We start from the raw sequence: 17390 nt of genomic DNA, 5'->3' as shown, positions 1-17390 counted from the left end.
GGCAATGGAAAAAAAACTGTTGGGCTTTTACATAAGAGATTTGGCATAGCAAGTGAAGTGTTTGGGATAACCACATGTCTGGGCAGACTCTGCTCGTGCCATTTTTGCCCCAGAGGGGAAAGGTGGAGATGCAATGGAATTGAATTACCTTGTGTGACCCACAGGGCTGAACCCACAGCACCTAACGGGGGGCAGAGCCAGGCAGAAACCAGACAGTCAAAAGATCCTGCTTGGAGCCAATTTTCCCTCCTATCCAGTGCACTGCACACTTCTTTGGCAACTCCTAGCACCTGTAGGGGTGACTGCAGCCCCCGTGGAGCAGCAGCCCTGCAGCCTGGGACATCAGGCAAAAAGGAAGCACTGGGAAGGTGCTGGCACACGGCCACATACCATCCATGCTCTCAACGTGTCAGGAGCAGGACGAGGGGCAGGAGAGCTCAGGGAGGCAGGAATGTGGCTGAGGGCACGCTGGAAGTGCAGTGCAAACCACAACACAGGCAGCAGCCCAGGCCTCTGGGATTCAGGAACCACTTCAAGGCTGATCCTGCAAAGTGCTCAGCAGCTTTCCCCTCTCACTCAGCTGCAAGGTCTCTGTGGCTCAGCACCTCACCACAGAGGGGTTTGCAGACTTATCACCTGCAAGATACAACTAATTGGTCAATCAAGATAAACCTCTTTCTAAGGGAGATTTAAGCACAGGCAGGAACAAACTTAAGCTCTGCACACTTTGTGGTTTCTCCACCTGAGTCAATTCCTTCTCCAGCTGTTCGAGAGAAGTAAAGTGACAAGGGAGGTTCAGTGCTGCACATCTGGGGCTGGAGACTCCTGTCAGGCTGATCAGAAGTGTGGGTGCTGCCACTGCCTCAGTCACAACAGCTGGGAGAGCTGGGGGTGTCAGTGCCCCCCAGACCTGCAGCAGAACAGGATCCCAGCAAGGGAACACAAGGAGATCCTGATCTCTGCCATCACATTTCCTGTAACAGCACAAAAAGAAATTGCAACCTGATCAAGAAGAAATATCTTCATGTTTACATGAAAGTTGGTCAAAGAGTGGAAAACTTCTGGTCACCTCAAATTCAAGGCTCGCTGAAGGGCACAGCAAAAAGACTCCATAGACTCAGTCACAACTTCTGCAGGCTGGGCAATTCTGCAAATTCAGAACTGGCACCAATGCTGTCTGCTGGATGCCTTCTTTGTTATTCCACCTCTCTCTGTTTCTGGAATTACCATCACTTTCAGCTTCACAGAGGGACAGAATCCACTCTTCCACTTCTACTCACCTCTGGTTTTGCATTCAAATCCACACTTCAAGGACAACCAGAACTACAAATCCATTTCCTTGCCTGGGTTTGAACCACAATCACCCTTTCTAAGCATCCTTCACATCAGCATCACCAACTGCTTTGAAAGTGGGAGACAAACTGTGTGACAAACTGATGTTCCTTCAGCTTGGACTTGCTTGTAACAGGGAATCTCTGAATTCCTGCCTGCCCAGCCATCCGAAAATGCACATGGAGCAAAAGAAAAATCTCCTTTGCTGAGAGCTGTTAAGGAGAAATCACCCAGCTAAAAGCGCAGGAGCAACAGGTCCATCCTGGACACAGCACCCCAGTGACAAGCAGCAGGCTGAGGCTGTTAATCATTTCAGAACTGGATGATAATGCTGAATAGTCTTAACCTGATACTCAGTGGCCCCAGCAGAAGTCAGCCTGGGGCTGCCTCTGCTTGTATTCCTTCAGGAAACAAAATTGGTGGATGGAAACAAATATAAATATTGCCTAGCAGATAAACTGCAAGAGGAAGCAGGCAGCTAACCTACCCCCTCTGGGAGAAAACAAAACATAGAGAAAGGCAAGAGAAAGGAGGGATGAACAGAGTGAGGAGACAGAAGTGAAAGCTCCCTGTTTCATGCAGTTTAAAAATGTGATTGACCACAGGCTGCTGTTAAATGCTGGATCACAACCAGAATACTTGTCTGAACTACAGGCTAAAGCATCATAACCCATCTCCTTCAGGGCTCTGCCTCCATATCTGATTTCCCAAATTTCCCCTATTCCTTTACAGCCTCCCTTCTCCAACAGTGACACTCCTGAGCACTCATCCTGTGACTCCAGCAAACCATTCTGCCAATTTCAGAACAGCACACTGCATTTCAGATAAATTATTAAAAACAAACCAAACTAACTGAAATGAGAACAAAAAAACCCACACACACACTCTGGCCCTGTCCCAAGTTTCAGCTGATGCATGCACAGCAGCAGCATTTAGGTACAGCCAGTAAAGCAGAACGTGGCAACACCCATACAGGGTCCAGAACTGCTAATGGGATTATTTTACATCTACACCCTCGTTTTCTACTTTTTAAAGGATGTGATGTGCACAGTTAAACATCTGAGTCCTGAAAAAGTCAGCCCTTCCTCTTTTCAATCAGCCTATGGTGCTCTGTGTACTTTTAGAGCACAAGGAAAAGCCTCAAACTCGCTCTGTTTGATTCAGCATGCAGTGAATAAAGGACACAGAGCCTCTCCACAACAGGTTTTGTCATGATTGTTTCTTTCTCTGCACTTTGATTTCCAAAAAGAGAGATTATTGGACAGAAAGCTTTTTGAAGAAAAGTCTAAAAAAAGGAAAAGAAAAAGCCACAAGAGCTCAACTACTTCCCTGCTGGGCAGAGCATCTCTGAGCATCTGCTGTACCTGCACAGAATTACAAAACCTCCTGCTACAAGCCAGCCTGCTGACAGGTCTGACACCCCAGGCTGCAGCCTGGTTATCCCCCACTTGGAAAATGGGGATATCAATATTTCCACTGCCATCTCCCATTAAAGTCATTAGCCTTTTCCCATGTATTTATAGATTAACCCCTTCTCAGTCCTATGGTTGCACCAATTTTAAAGAAAGGGGAAAAAAGAATCAAGAACACAAAGGAACTTGTATTTACAGAGTGTTCAAATACCATCACTGGGGTTTTTGGAAACAAATTCCTGACTAAGTACAACACTCCTTGTCATTGGAAGAAAGTGCAAAGCTAAAACTGCCATCTGCTTTATCCCTTTGCCCACACTGCAGCACTCTCTAAAAACATTTCTAAAAGATAAACCACAACACCCAAAAGGTCTTTAGTGGCACCTGTTAGGGAGGGGGGGTTAGATACAGTCAAATTCCACTTCCAGCTGAGTTTAAGAGGCTACAGAAACAGGAAGATCACCTCCTCTTTATGAAACTAAGCACAAAAAGTACTCTGAGCAAAGTATGAAATACAGAGCCCTTGCAAATAGCATTTAATTCCTCTGTATTAGCTATTTAAAGGGTTGTTTCCTGCTCTGTGGAGCCAAGAACCTCCACTGCAGTTCTTCCTCACACCACCAGTTCTGCAAGGCCATATATCAGCATTATTAATATGATTTACAAGTGCTACAGATGTTCTCCTTAGGGGCAGCTCCATGCAAACATAGACAGACTTCTAATAAACAGACCCAGATCCATCTGTTAACTTGTTTGAAGCATTCCACTGTACAGAGCAGAACCAAAGTGATTCATTAGAGAAAATATCTTCATCAACAACTTCCCTTATACACTTCTTGTGCTCCAACACTTTCTCCTTCTTAACTTTTAAATTTGTTTTTATGTATTTAAATGATTAAAGTTACTATTTTGAAAAAGAACAGTTAATTTCAGGACAAAAAGCATTACAAGTGCAGTAAAAATGGATGAGCTGCCACTGGTTTAAATCATGCTCTGGGTTTACAACTACAGCACTGCACCTTTCCCATGCAAAGTCCACCTAAAATCAATACACAACAATCAAGTCAGTTTAGGGGGATGAAGGATGAAATGGAAGGGATTGAATTACCATGACATAAATATACTGCTTGTTAGCTGAGCCACAGTAACGTTAGAGCAGCTAATGGGGCAGGGAAAGAGCCCCACACACCAAGGAATTACTGCAGCTCTGCAGGCAGAGCAGCCACTTGTTACAGCAGTCACCCTCCCATTGAAGACCACCACTCATCCCCTGTGCACACTCCCACCAGCTTGGCTTTATCTGTTTCCAAAGCAATTGAAGTGCCCTGTGTTTGAACAAGCACATTGTCCCGGAATAACTCCGTGTGTTAACTTAAAGCAAACACAGCCACACAAGCACAAAAGGCTCTATGGGCTCCGCTACTTCCGATGAAAAGTGATTTTGCTAAGGTTGGGTAGATCCATAAACTTGCTCAGCTATGCAAGGAAGTTCCAGGTCAGCTGAGGTGTGAACAAACTGTGGTACTTAAGCTGCTGTCGCTCCCTTAGAGAGCATCAAAGCAGTTTCTGAGCTTGAATTAAATCCCCAAACAGTCTGCAAAAAAAAAAAAAGGAAAAAATTGGATCTTGAAGTTTATCACCCTTCCCTATGCACGCTGCTGATGCAGGAAAAGGGGGGAAGGTGCTCCCTACTGCCTCAGAGCCCCAGGGAACAGTGCTGAGGGCAGATGGACAGAAGGACACAGCCTCCCCAGCACAGCTCCTGCTGAGAGCACCCACGGCTTAGAGCACACAAGCCCTAAGCTGCTCAGAGCTCCTGCATATGGATGAAGATCAAGCCCAAGGAAATATGACCATGGCAGTGTGGACACAAGTATCCCAATGGATTCCCATGTGGCTTGTTCCTGCCCAGGACAGGAATACACTGATCCAGAACACTCCCACTCACTCAGGTAAGCTCTTACCCCAGGGGAAACTCAGAGGAACATTCCCTCTCTCTTCACTGAAGTGCTGCACTTCAACATTATTTCACAGACCCTGAGCACGACTGTAGCAGCAAGAGAAAAGCTGTAAAAAGCAGTGCTTTCCAGGAAGGAACAGCAAAAAGCAGTGCTTTCCAGAAGGAACAGCAAAGAGCAATGCTTTCCAGGAAGGAACAGCATTCTCCACTAAACTCAGACAATTCTTACACATGTGCTCCATTTACCACTTTCACTACAGCTCACAGCACAACACAGTTCCTAAACCAGCCTTGGTAAGCAAAAAGGCAGCTACATCCTACAGCCCCTTCCAGCAAAAAGCTCTGGACTACAAACTCTGCACTTGCTTATAGCCAAACCAATGGACCAGGGCAGTTTTAGAAAACAGATTAATCTCAGCATGGCCATATCGATGGGTTTTGAGAAAGGGAGATCCCCAACCAGGCACCCTCTGTGAGGTTACATAAGGCTGAGCTGAGCAGTTGAAAAGACAAAGTACCAGCAGGAGAAATGTGCATTCTCTTCAATCCAAGCAGGGTTTGGTTCCTGCAGGAGAGTCAGTCACAATGAAGAACACCTCAGCCTGTACCTCTGTGCCAGTGCATGCTCTGCAAGGATGGCACTGCAGCTGTGTCAGGAAAGCTCTCCAAGTATAAACCTCAAGAGTGGAACAGCAATCCTTTCCTGCCCCTGCTTCTCTCTCTTTAAAGGAAAGGCAGGAGCAAACAGGATTATTCCCAAAGCAGACCAGTGTCAATCACATCCCAGTCTAAATCTCGAGGTTTGACAGTAAATGGGATCAGTGCACACAGGGAAATTTCTTCCAGATCGGTCCCTCAAGCACAGAAATTTCACCTCAGATTGTTTTTGCTACACCTGTTGCAATGCTGGTGGAGAGGAGAAAACCCTGCTCCCAGGAAAGAAGAAAAACAAATTCCTCTGACCAGGTCATCCACACTGCTGAAACCCTTCCAAATATGACAACATCTGCTGAAAAGAGACCAAGGCCTGGAAAGGTGCATAAGGAACACAAAACAGAGGTGAGCAGTTTCTTCAGTCAGTATCTAATCAAGAAGAAGGGAAAAGGACTACTAGAAAACCCAGCACATTACAGAACATTTCTGCACTGCTCTCCAGAAGAATTTACATCCTTCCAACACTGCCTATAGCAACAAGTGGGTTAAAGAGTTTTTCACAGAAAGTTTTCCACCTCCAACAACCACTAATGATTGACAAAACAACCCCGATGTCGCAGTAAGATCCTGTGGAATGAAAAGCTGGAGATGCACAGACCCTTCCAAAATGTCCTGACAGCTCACTGAGCAGCACAGCACACAATGGCTCCCTCCCAACTCCCACAACTCCACTGCCTGCAACACGGTTCTGGGCTACTACTTAAGAATAATGTAGCAAGTTGAAATAAAACAAAACCAAATCAAAAAAACCAACACTACATACAAAACAAAACATATGGCTCATGGTAATGATTGGGAAACCCACTGAGGATTAATGAATTTTGCAAATTAGCAAAGAAGGAGCAACCAGGATTAAAGAGAAACAATCAACAACACTGAGATGCAAAACACTCTCTGTTCATTTATTTAGCAAAGTGTAGCTCTGCCTGTGCTGAAAGCACCTGATAGCTTACCAAAGAAGACAGAGTAATATATTTTGTAAAAGTAATTAAGCCTTTGAAATATGAGACCATAGTACATCACTCAGCTGCTGCCGAGGAGAGGGATTTGACTCCCAAGTTGTTTGTGCTGTCAACAAGAGAGATCAGGCTCCCAGATTACTCCCGGGAGGAGGAGTGAGATTCTAGGAGTGCAGCAGGGCTTGGCTGGAAACCCACACCCCACTGCACAAGTGCCTCCCCTCCACGGGAAATGGTAAATATTAGACAGCATCATTCAGAACATGCAGCAGGTAAAAGATGTGCCTGGGAAAACTCCTGGAAGTCCCAGCCCAGTGTGTGCACTGCCTTCAGCCTCACAGCGAGAGACCTTAGCCCTGGCCTGCAAGTGAGGTTTGAGGACACCAAAAACCCCCACTGGACTCACTCCATCTTAAGAGCTGAGCTTTAAACACACAGTTGTTAACTCAGCAAAGAGGCCTCTTGCAGGATTATTAATAACTGTGATTTCTGTCACTGTACACAGCAGTGCAAAGACACAAGCACCTATGAAGCCCACAGAAACATTTGCATTTGCAGACACTGACTAATAACAAAATCAGCCTTCTTTAAAGACAGGCACTGCAAGGACAAGGCTGCCCAGCACGCTTACTGAGCTGGAACTCAGCCTTCAACATGCTTCTCCTCTAAATACTTATTAAATGACAAGAACTAAACTTTTTGTAAGCACTTTGGTGCTTCTATGGCACCAGTTTTATTCCCAGAAGCCTAGTTTTTATGTGAAGATAACAGAACAAACACTCCAGAGTCAGCTTTGAAAACACCCCTCAGACACTTCACATTGCACGTGCATTCTTTCTTAATTTAAACTCTGCATGCATAGGTCACTACAACTAAAAAGCCTTTCAGTGCAATAGCTACTGTCTCAGCACTGGAGAGACAATATTGCAATCAAGCTTCTGCTGAAGATTGTATAAGACTGTTACCCCCTGCCCAACCCTTTTATTAAACATTGTCTCAAAACACTAAATAAGCACAAGTATTTTTATCCAGTGCAGACTAAAAAGAAAGAAATACACCATCTTAGCATTTCTTCTTTCCAAAAAGGAAGGCTTTGAGGTCTGGAGTTACTCTGTTTCAGCAGGAGCCTCCCAGGGTATTATTAAAAACTGCCCAAACTTCTGTGCTAAAAAAATGAGGCAGCCAGCAGTCTGCTAGTGCTGTGATCTGCAGATCAGGAGGCAGGACCTGCATTCACAGAACACTCAAGCACTGAGGGAGTTGTAAGCAATACAGATCATGGCTTTTTCTGCTTGTAAAGCAACCAAACTGCTTTGGGGACTTCTTGTTTGTTTTGATCGATGCATATTTATTCTGCACTTGTCACCCAGATCCTGCAGCACATATGGTAGTCACCAAGTCCCCTCTAATACCTTGGCTTAGCACTGTGTGAATTAAAGACAACAGTTTCAGCTTTAAAACTAAACTTCCAGTTTCATGTAGACACACCCCCCAGCACACTCACACCGTACACATTCAAAAAATTAATAAGCATATTAAAAACGTGCTTCTCTATTCCCAGCAAGGAACAGCAGGTGTGCTTTGCTAATTATGTCAGCTCCTAACCTATTATTTACCAGTGTCAGGGAACTTAAGATGTAACAAAAAAAAAAAAAAAAAAAAAAAAAAAAAGGCAAAGGCAAACAAACAAAACAACCCCAAAACTTACATATAAAAGTTTGAAATATTAGTGAAGCCAGCACATTTGCTCATCCAAACAAGTTTATTTTAGTAACTTTTGGTTCCTGATTAACAGAAAGGAACATCCACACTCTGGGACTGTCACAGAACCTGACAGAACACATTCTCCACGTTGTCAAAAGTCAATTGTGGAGGAAAACACGTTCTGAATTAACACCCTGCGAGACCCAACCACGTAAAGACGCACACAGACCCGCGACCTGAACACTACAGCTTTGTTTGAAAGTGAAACCAAGCGGGCTACAAATAATGCTCTATCCCCAGCGCCCAGGGAGGTGCCAAACCCAAACAAGAAGTATAAACGGAGGAGAAGGACGGCTGAGTTTTGAAGTTTCACATTTTATTATCGGTAGCATTATTTATAGCGTGACACTTCTATATATAAATCTGCGATCTGCGTTTCTTTTTACACCTAGAAAGCGTATCAAGTTTAGGCAGCGAACCCTTGGGTTTCCATTTATTTGCAAAAGTTTGGTAAACACCGGATATTTACACGAGCGGAGCAGCTGGGTATACACACACACACAAATAAATGCATGCGGACGCGGACAACACGCGAAAGGAGCACTTTCCAGCCCATCATCCGCTGCCTGCTCAGACCTTTTTCCAGCTCCCGAGCCAGCGGGGAAATGGCCGGAGCAGGCGGGCGCTGGCCCAGGGCTGGGGCCGCCCCGGGCTCCGCTCCGCGCCCGACACAAACGGGAGCCGGGACCCGCGCACCGCCGCCACCGGGGGCTGGAGCCTGCCTAGCACCCCCCTTCCTCCGCGCTATTTTTTAAATTTTCTTTTTTTTTTTTTCCCTCCTCCTCTTCCCTCCCTCTTTTTTTTTTTTTTTCCCCTCTTTCTTTTTTCCTTGTTTTCAAGAGCCCTCCTTTTCTTCGCCCCTAATTTTCCCCTTCAAAAGATGGCGGGCAGAGAGAAAGAGCGAGGGAAAGCGAGCGAGAGAGGGGGAAGAAGAAGAAAAACAAAAAAAAAAAAAAAAAAAAAAAAAGAGAAGAGAAAGAAAGCAAAGCAAGCCCGTCCTGCGTTGGGGCGCGGGGCTCGGCGGGGCCGCGGCTGCGGCCGGGGCGTCTTCGGGCGCTCGGCGAGAAGGGGAGGGGGAGCAGAAGATGGAGAAGAAGCGGCAGAAGAAGAAGAAGAAAAGGGTGGGCAGGAGCGGCGGGGCCGGGAGGAAATCAATGGCCAGGCTGCAGCCAGCCCCGCCGCGCTTTGTTACAATTGTGGCGGCGCACAAAGGCTGCGGGGCCGCGGGGAGCGACGCGGGGCTCTCGCAACAAGAAGGAGCAGAAGAGAGGAGGGGAAAAAAAAAACAAAAAAAAAAATTTCAGCATTGGCCTTTCCCAAGTGGGTTTTGCTTTCCTCCCCCTTCTTCCCCGGCCCCCCTCCCTCCAGAAACCATGGCCCAGTGCTAGCAATGCACACCCAAGCATCTAACAAATAAAGGGAAAGATTAAATAGATTACTTTGCCCCGGCAGCTCCAGCAACGTTTGCCTTACAGTCCCTCCAGTTGCTCTTCTTTTTATCCTCGGCAAGGCAGTATAATAGATGCGCTACAGCGCCCGAGCGCTCATGCGCCGGGGCGCAAGGCCATGTGGGCACCGTAGTCCCGGGCCGGGCCGGGTGAGAAGCGGCGGCCGCAGCCCGCACTACAAATCCCACAAGCCGGCGGGTCCCCCCGGCCCCCCTTGCCCTCCCCGGAGCGGCGGGCAGGGGACGGGAACGGCAGGGGTGATGCCCCGGTCAGCGGGCGGCGGGGCCGCCCCGCGCCGTGGCCCCGGCGGGGGAAGCGCCCGGCGGGGCTCGGCCCGGGGAAGCCGCGGCGCGGGGCCGCGCGGAGGTGGCGGAGGGCGGGTGTCCCCCGGGCAGACATGGCCGGGGAAAATCCCGGCTTCCCCCGGCCGCCCGCGTCGCGCCTCCCGAGCTACGAGCAGAGCCTGAAAAGTGCGCCTGGAAACGCGCGTGGGACCCACGCGTGCTGCGGGAGGCCGAGCTGCAATCACAACTGCTCTCGCCCCCTTGTTTTTTTGTTGTGTTGTTTTGTTTGTATTTTCTTTTTTTTTTTAATCGCGGTTTGCATTGGGTAATGCGCTCTCGCAGGTATTACGCAACAACTAATACGAGCTGCAATAAAAATAGCCCGCCGCCGATGCACGCTGGAGTAGACAGCGGCCAAAAAAAATCCATCAAGGAAACCCACAGCCCGATGTAGTTTGCACTGGTTGGTTCATTTCATAACATCGTCAACTGCTGAAAACAACAGAAATTAATCTAACGTATACAATAACAACAATGTGAATATCACCAGCACACCACCATAAAAGCATCAACAAACATCAGCGCTGTTAAAAACACTTCCAAGTAACAGACACACACAGCCCATGTCCTAAAGCAAATCCACAACTGCAAACAGAAGTTAAAACAAAAAAATTGTTATAAGCCAAAATGTGATTGAATTGCTGCAGAAAAAAAAATATAATAGAGCTGTTGGAAAATAAATGAGGGGAACATTTGAGTGCCAAGATGGAATAAGGCAGAGTGAAGGGATTTCTCTGTGGACACGTGTGCCAGCAGAGGCTGCCACGCTGCTGGTTCAGACAGCCACATGCTGATGCCAATTAATAAGTCAGTTTACTGTAACCATAAGGTGAAGGCAGTTTTACTAAAAGACCTTATTTCCAGAAGATTAGCTTTAGAAAAACACAACCAATGGGACTGAAATTTCTCCAGAGGTATGATATAATCAGAAAGATTGTACAGGCTTAAGAGAATTCCATTTAGCCAGGCTTGCAGCTGCCTCAGGATGGAACCAATATTGTGCACATGCCTTAGCCAAACTTCCCTAAAAAAGGGCTTTTTGGCACTCAACTTCAAGGCTTGTGCAAATTCAGGAACCAGAAACTTGCTCACAACTCTACCACTCTTGGATACATTTACTAAGGCAGCATTTGGTGCATCTGCATCAACACCCAAACCCCACTCTGGGTCAGTGTGTGAGACTTGGGTTTCCTTCCTGCCAGCTGACCCTTCTGACTTGACCACCAGGTACCCCAAAGTCACCTCCCCACCCAGAGCACATGGTCTCTGCAGGAGCACAAACCATGCAAGCAGCAAGAAAAAATTATATTCTGGGTCTACTTAAGGAGAGCCACAACATTTTACGAGCTAATGTTCACAAGCCTGATTGCCAAAAGGAGAGGAAATCCCTTTAAAACACCACCTGAACTCTGCCCTGCCCACAATGTCCTGAATTCCAGATACCTGGGAGTAGGGGAAGGACTTTGAGCACTTTTTACCATTGCTCTGCTCTAAGCCCATTTTTAAGGCAATCTAAAAGATCACAAGTGTATCAAAGCATTGGAAAGCTGAAGGGAACCAGGGCAGTTCTTTTGACTGCACTGTCCTGCTCCAGGATGTCCCTGATCCCACAGGGATAACCAGAGTAGGAATTCCTGAATGCCATAACATTCACAGACACCAAATCATGAGCATGACCAAAGAGCCCCTAAATGAAAACTGCTGCAGCTCTAGGCATGGGGGCTGGGAAAAGTTGGCAGCTGAAGCTTTCCAACGGAGGGGGCAGGGAGAAATGGGCTGAGTATTCATTATGAACACTTGGAAAAATGGACTCCATGCACTCTAAATACTCTATTTCAGCTAAATCATAATCTGAAAGCTTGGGGTTTAAAAGTATTTATATTTTAGTTTAAGACAAACTCGTGCAACAAAAGAAGTGTTGGCTGCAATGTGAGACTTGGCAGAGCCACAAGGAGCCGAACAGGGGTCTCCTAATGCAAAGTGTTCAGCAACCCCAGCAACAGACACAGAGCAGAGAGAAACTGGGGAGTGCAGGCAGAAAGGCAGAGATAAGAGAGGCCAGAGAGCAGAAACTCTGTGAGACATTAAACTCTCCAAGCCAGCAGGGCACTCACCTCACAGTGAATGGGCACAAGTTCAGTATTGGGGTTTGATCCTCACTGCAAATCCACTGTCAGGAGCACCATGATGAAGGGTGCATCAAAACTGCAACCCAAAAGGAGTCTCCAATTACACCTTATCTGCCTTATCTCACCCAGGGTGGGTGTAAGAGAGTTTCATCCCAAATTGTCATGTTCATTATGCAGCAGGCTGAGCAGGCAAAACAATTCACGTGGGAAAGTGTCCCCAGAGATTTCACCACTATCAGCTTTCAACCTGGAACACAGCAGTCACTCACACACCTACCTGTAGGTCTGCAGACTTGTGCTTGAAGAACCCTGCTGCATCCTCCAAGGGATTAGGAAAGCAAACATATTTTGGGATCCCTAAAGCCTTCTTTATGCAAGGCAGTGAGTTTAGATAATGGTTTAGCCAAACAGGCACAGGCTGACTCAGTTTGAATAAGCCCCTTAGGAGGTACAGTGAAATCAAATCAGAACCATTTAAGCTCAAGTTACCAAAGCCAAAGTAAAAGCACTTCAACCGAGGAAGAGTTGTAATCTTTAAATTAAATTCTGAACTGATTTTGTCACACAGTTTCATGCACAAGATGTAGCAGGCTGCCTCTTCTGAGACACCTTAACACCAGCTTTTCCATAAAACAGAAACCTACAGCACCAGCTCTTTATTTCCTCCTGCTCCCCAAGCTCGGAGGAGCATCCAGGATTCACCCAAAGCTTCTCAATTGGCCTCTGTGGTCTTTTATGCTGCACCTCCAGTTACCCAATTAGTGTCTTGTTAATGAACACCTGCCATGTATTTATTCGTGGCTGTTACAGTACTTTTTAACTTGTAATGCCCAGCGGTATCTACATCCATCTCAGAAGCTTTGTGCATAGGCTTCAAGAAGAAAAATGTTATTTGTGCAAAACCAGAGTGGTTTTCAGGGCTGTTAAACACTGGCACTTCTTTTTGCCTCTCTACTCATGGAGTGTTGAGTGTTTTGAAACCCAGAGGGGATGGAAGCAGAAAAGGAGATACTTTGTGGGACAGATGAGATTTGGGAGGATGGATCACACTCAGTGCCTTGTGTGGCTGCACCCAACAGTATTTAGCAGGAATCAGGGGCTGCTGGGAACACCAATTTTTCTGATCTTTGCCACAGGTACTTCCTGCAAGCTTCTGATTTTCACCTGTGCCTGTTCCACTATCACAACCACAGATTCCCACTGCAAGGGGAGATTACATGACTCAGATCACTCCAGTGTCAGGCAGAAGGGTGTTGAACACAAGGGGATAAATGCTCTTGTTACAACAGACTCATCTTTTCCAATGATCATCTTCAGTGTAGTGGCAGGATTTCCTCGATTGAGTAAGTGTTATTCAGTAAGTTAAGGATGACAGGATTAGGGCAGAGGTTTGAAACAATAATTGCAGTTTGTTCTTCTGTAGTACCTTTCATCTGTGGAATTCACAACAATGCAATAATCCTCCTAACAGCTTTTGAAAGTAAGGAAATATTATGACTCCTGTTTTTCAGCTGAGGAAGCTGAGAGGGAACATGATGATGCAGAGAATCACGGGCAGAGGCAGAATTGGGACTCAGCTCTTCTGACTCATTCTTTGTAGTTCTGAGAGCCTGGACACACCAGCTGGTGAGTTCACCCTGGCTCCTCACTCCCAGGAATGTCAGTGCCTGCAGGGCTTTGGATCTTCAGTGTTCCCTCTTCATCTGGAAAAGGGTGAGCAGAGCCCCCAGACTGGGAAGCCAGGATGTCCACAAGCCCCAAAAGGCACAGGAATGTGCTCTTTGAAGGGAAGACAGGAAAGAATTGAGCAACCCAAGACCTAAAGGATCTTGTATGTGTTCATCTGCAAAGAGGAGTTTTGATTGTGATCTGAATGGTGCTCTCAAGTCAGCCAATATCCAGTGGAGATTATTTAAATAAAGTTCTTCCAGATTGGAAGTTCCCAATCCAGTGAAGCAGAGCTGAAGTGCTTCCACTGCAATGGACAGGAAGGGCATGAAGAGCCCACAAAATCTCCTGTCTGACTATGATGTGTCTTACCAGGAGGCAGCAAAAAGCTTTATTTGGAGGAGCTGGACACTGGCATAGAGTGGGCTAAGATATGTAAGGAAAGAGGCAGAGCAAAGGCCTAAACTGTTGTGAGAGAAAAGGACATGAGCACAGAATTTAGGAACGGAAAAGAAACTGCCCAGAAACTTTGGGCATAGTTAAAAACGTTCCTTTGGAAATTACCTGCACCTGAATGGTTTTGTTGGACATTCATTGTGATGTGGAGACCCAGCACCTGCTGGGAACACAGTGTTTGCACAGGTAAGCAAGGCTGTGAATGGTGTGTGTTACTGAGCTGGCAGATTAAACCAACAGACACTGGAACATGCCAGAGCCCTCAAGGATTCCTCTGTGTTTCTTTACTTTTCCTCCTGCCCCCTCACAGAGACTGGAGAGAATGGCAGAGAGATCCTCTAACAGTAACACCTTCAAACATCTTGATCTGCAAATGACAACGAGTAATAAATAGATTTCACTAAAATTATTTCAGGGGTGTGAGTGGATTGCATTGAACTGTCCCCTCACTGTGGCTGCAGCCACAGAACAAAGCTCCTGATTCACACAAGTGCTGAGAACCTGCTGCTCCAGTTGAAGTGGCTGGGAGAGGCAGGCTGTCATCACGTCTGGCAGTCAGAGCGTGTGTGACTCAGCCTGGGCTCTCAAAGCAGCAGCCTCAGTGCAGGAGCTTGGCTGGGGCTGGCACTGGGGGGGATTTGTGCTGAATGAATTGCACATTGCAGGACTCCCAACCTGCTCTTCAAAATCGTGTTTCTTAGCAGGTCTTTACTAACAAGGGTTTGATACATGCAGTGTTCAATGATCTTACATTGGAATGAGTTCTTCAACTTCTTCCAGGTCCCTCATGCCTGGATTAAGTGTTTGTACGCATCCCTCCCAAGGCAGGAAGATTCCAATCCTACCTGCTCTCCACTGGGCTAAGATTTCCTAGCTTTAAATGAACAAATGTTGGCAATGATGCAAGCAAGGCTTAGAGTGTAGTGGGGGAGGTAGAAATATCATCCTGGAAAAGGTTCAGTGTTTGTTTTTAAATCCCAGAAGAAACATATGAATGTGATGTATCTGGGATTTAGGGAAGGAAAAAAACAGAGCAGAATGTGAGGAACCACCCAGAAACAGCTCTGTGTCAGGGATCAGCTGCTCTTTAGAAGCCTAAAAGATGCAGCAGGTCTCTCCTGAGCTCTTCCTCCCTGTTTCTGGAGCAGAGTGTAACACACAGCAAGTCTGTTCTGCTCTTCCTCTGTCTGCTGAGGGGCCCAAGCAAATAAAAATGCGAGTTGAGATTGCTAATTGTGCCAAAACATAAACATGGGCTCACACAGCTTGTGTGATTACTCACCACTACAAACCTCAGCACGAGCTGGTTTGCAGCAGGCAGGTCTAAAGAACAGGTCCAGGCTGTAGTGAAGTTCCTGGGAGCTTTTCCCCAAACAATAAGGTCCTTTGGGTCAGCTCTGGGTTAGCTCTGGCCTCGGTGCAACCTGGGACAGAATCACACATTGGTCACAGCAGGCGTCACAGCCTGAGCTCCTGACAAACTGGAATCCACCCAGAGGAGCCCAGTAACACTGGGAGCAGCCACTTCCTCCCAGTCTGAGCCATTTTCCTCTCCTTTTCACCACCATGGGAAGCTGCTGTCCCACAAACACCTGGGACAGGTGTCTTTCCCAGTGCACTTGGCACATCCCCAAGCTCAGGCTGTTTGAAGCAAAGGGAGTGAAAGATTTGCTGATGGAGAAGCCTGCCAAGCCCCACGCTTTTCCAGAGGTTGGACAGATGTCACATCCTGCTGATCCCAGCTGTGGAAGCCTGGCCAGAGGAGCAAGAAAGACCCACAGAGATGATTCATAACCATCAAGTAAAATTTAATCCAAATTTTTGTCTGTGCAGAGCCCTGGGGATGTTCGGCAGTCCCACAGAAATGCCCCTGCTCGTGCTGTTTCTGCAAGCTCCATGCTATCAAAAACCCTGCCTGGCATGGAATCAGGTACTTGGCCAAAGGGAGTTTATCATACTTTAAACTAGTTTAAAAAAACATCCTGGACACTTAGAGGCTATGGGGTTGTTTAGAATTACACTTAATTTGTAGTCAAGGCTACATTTTTCAAGTTCCAGAGAGGTATTATTCACAGCAGATAAGGATTTTTATACATGCACATATATGTGTTTTCTACACATATATAAACATATTTATATATATTTTCTACATATAAAAAATATATAGAAAACATATATTTTAAAAATATATAAAATATATAGAAAAATATCAGGCAAAAATTCCCAAAGCGGACACTGAGAGGCAAAATACAAACTTATCTCCAACATGAAAGAAACAAAAAACACCCTGCCACAAGCAAGTTCTATAAATAGCATTATACTGCTGATTTGCATTCTCCCATTTTATTTCATATTGTTTAAAAGACTGAAAACATTAAGCCAAAGACATCTGGAAGAATCAGCACCAGGGATTTAACTGGATTTGTTTCCTAATATTGTTCAGGGGACTGTGCAGCTCTTCTGTGTTTTACCTCCCTGAGTTTAGAGGGCAGGGCTAATTCTCCAGATTTCTGCTGCAGGATTCCAGGCTGGAGGAGAAGAGTCTTGGCTTCACTACACCACAGGTTTTTTTTCATCTTTTCCTTTCTCAACTGCCACTAGAATTTTTGGAAGCCAAAACCCTTCCTGTGTTAAAGGGCCAGTGAATGACACACGTCTCCTTTGCTTCCCTCTTAAGTGAAAGCAGACTGCAACGTGTGGGTTCAGAAATAACCCACTGCTCTCCAGAGAAGTGCTTAAACACATGTTTAACTGTAACTAGGCTGTTTGGCCTTGATGAATTAAACACTTTTCTGAGTCAGGGCTTTTTGTGTGACGATACACTGAGAAAACCACCTTGCCTCAGATACCCTCTGGGTGTTAAAATGGGTCAAACATCAGCATTTAGAGTCACGCAATCACTTGGGCTGGGAAAGACTTCTGGGATGGTGGAGTCCAACCTTTGATTGACCATCACTTTGTCAATTAATAAATTTAACATCAGCATTTAGAGTCACGGAATCACTTGGGCTGGGAAACACTTCTGGGATGGTGGAGTCCAACCTTTGATTGATCATCACTTTGTCCATTAAATCATGGCACTGAGTGCCACAACCAGTCACTCCTTGGACACCCCCGGGGATGGGGACTCTGCATTGGGCAGCTCCAATGTTTAATTTCTCTCCCTGATCCAATGTTTAACACCACTTTCTATGAAGAAATTCC

The 17390-nt window shown here is 46.3% G+C and overlaps 1 protein-coding gene across 1 annotated transcript in view; it reads right to left on the bottom strand.

Annotated features, from left to right (window-relative positions):
- BRD3 (bromodomain containing 3) overlaps window positions 1-9670 on the bottom strand; it is a 36700-nt gene extending 27030 nt beyond the window's left edge. The window contains exon 1 of the mRNA XM_054284161.1: window positions 9581-9670. The gene's annotated coding sequence lies outside the window, so the exon portion shown is untranslated. The remainder of the gene's footprint in view (window positions 1-9580) is intronic.
- Window positions 9671-17390: the final 7720 nt, after the last annotated feature.

The sequence above is a fragment of the Melozone crissalis genome, unplaced genomic scaffold (genome assembly GCF_028551555.1).
Source record: "Melozone crissalis strain CALT ecotype California unplaced genomic scaffold, PUWL_Pcris_2 ptg000041l_1, whole genome shotgun sequence".
NCBI classification, from domain to species: Eukaryota; Metazoa; Chordata; class Aves; order Passeriformes; family Passerellidae; genus Melozone; species Melozone crissalis.
This window is presented reverse-complemented; position numbering and strand designations above follow the sequence as displayed.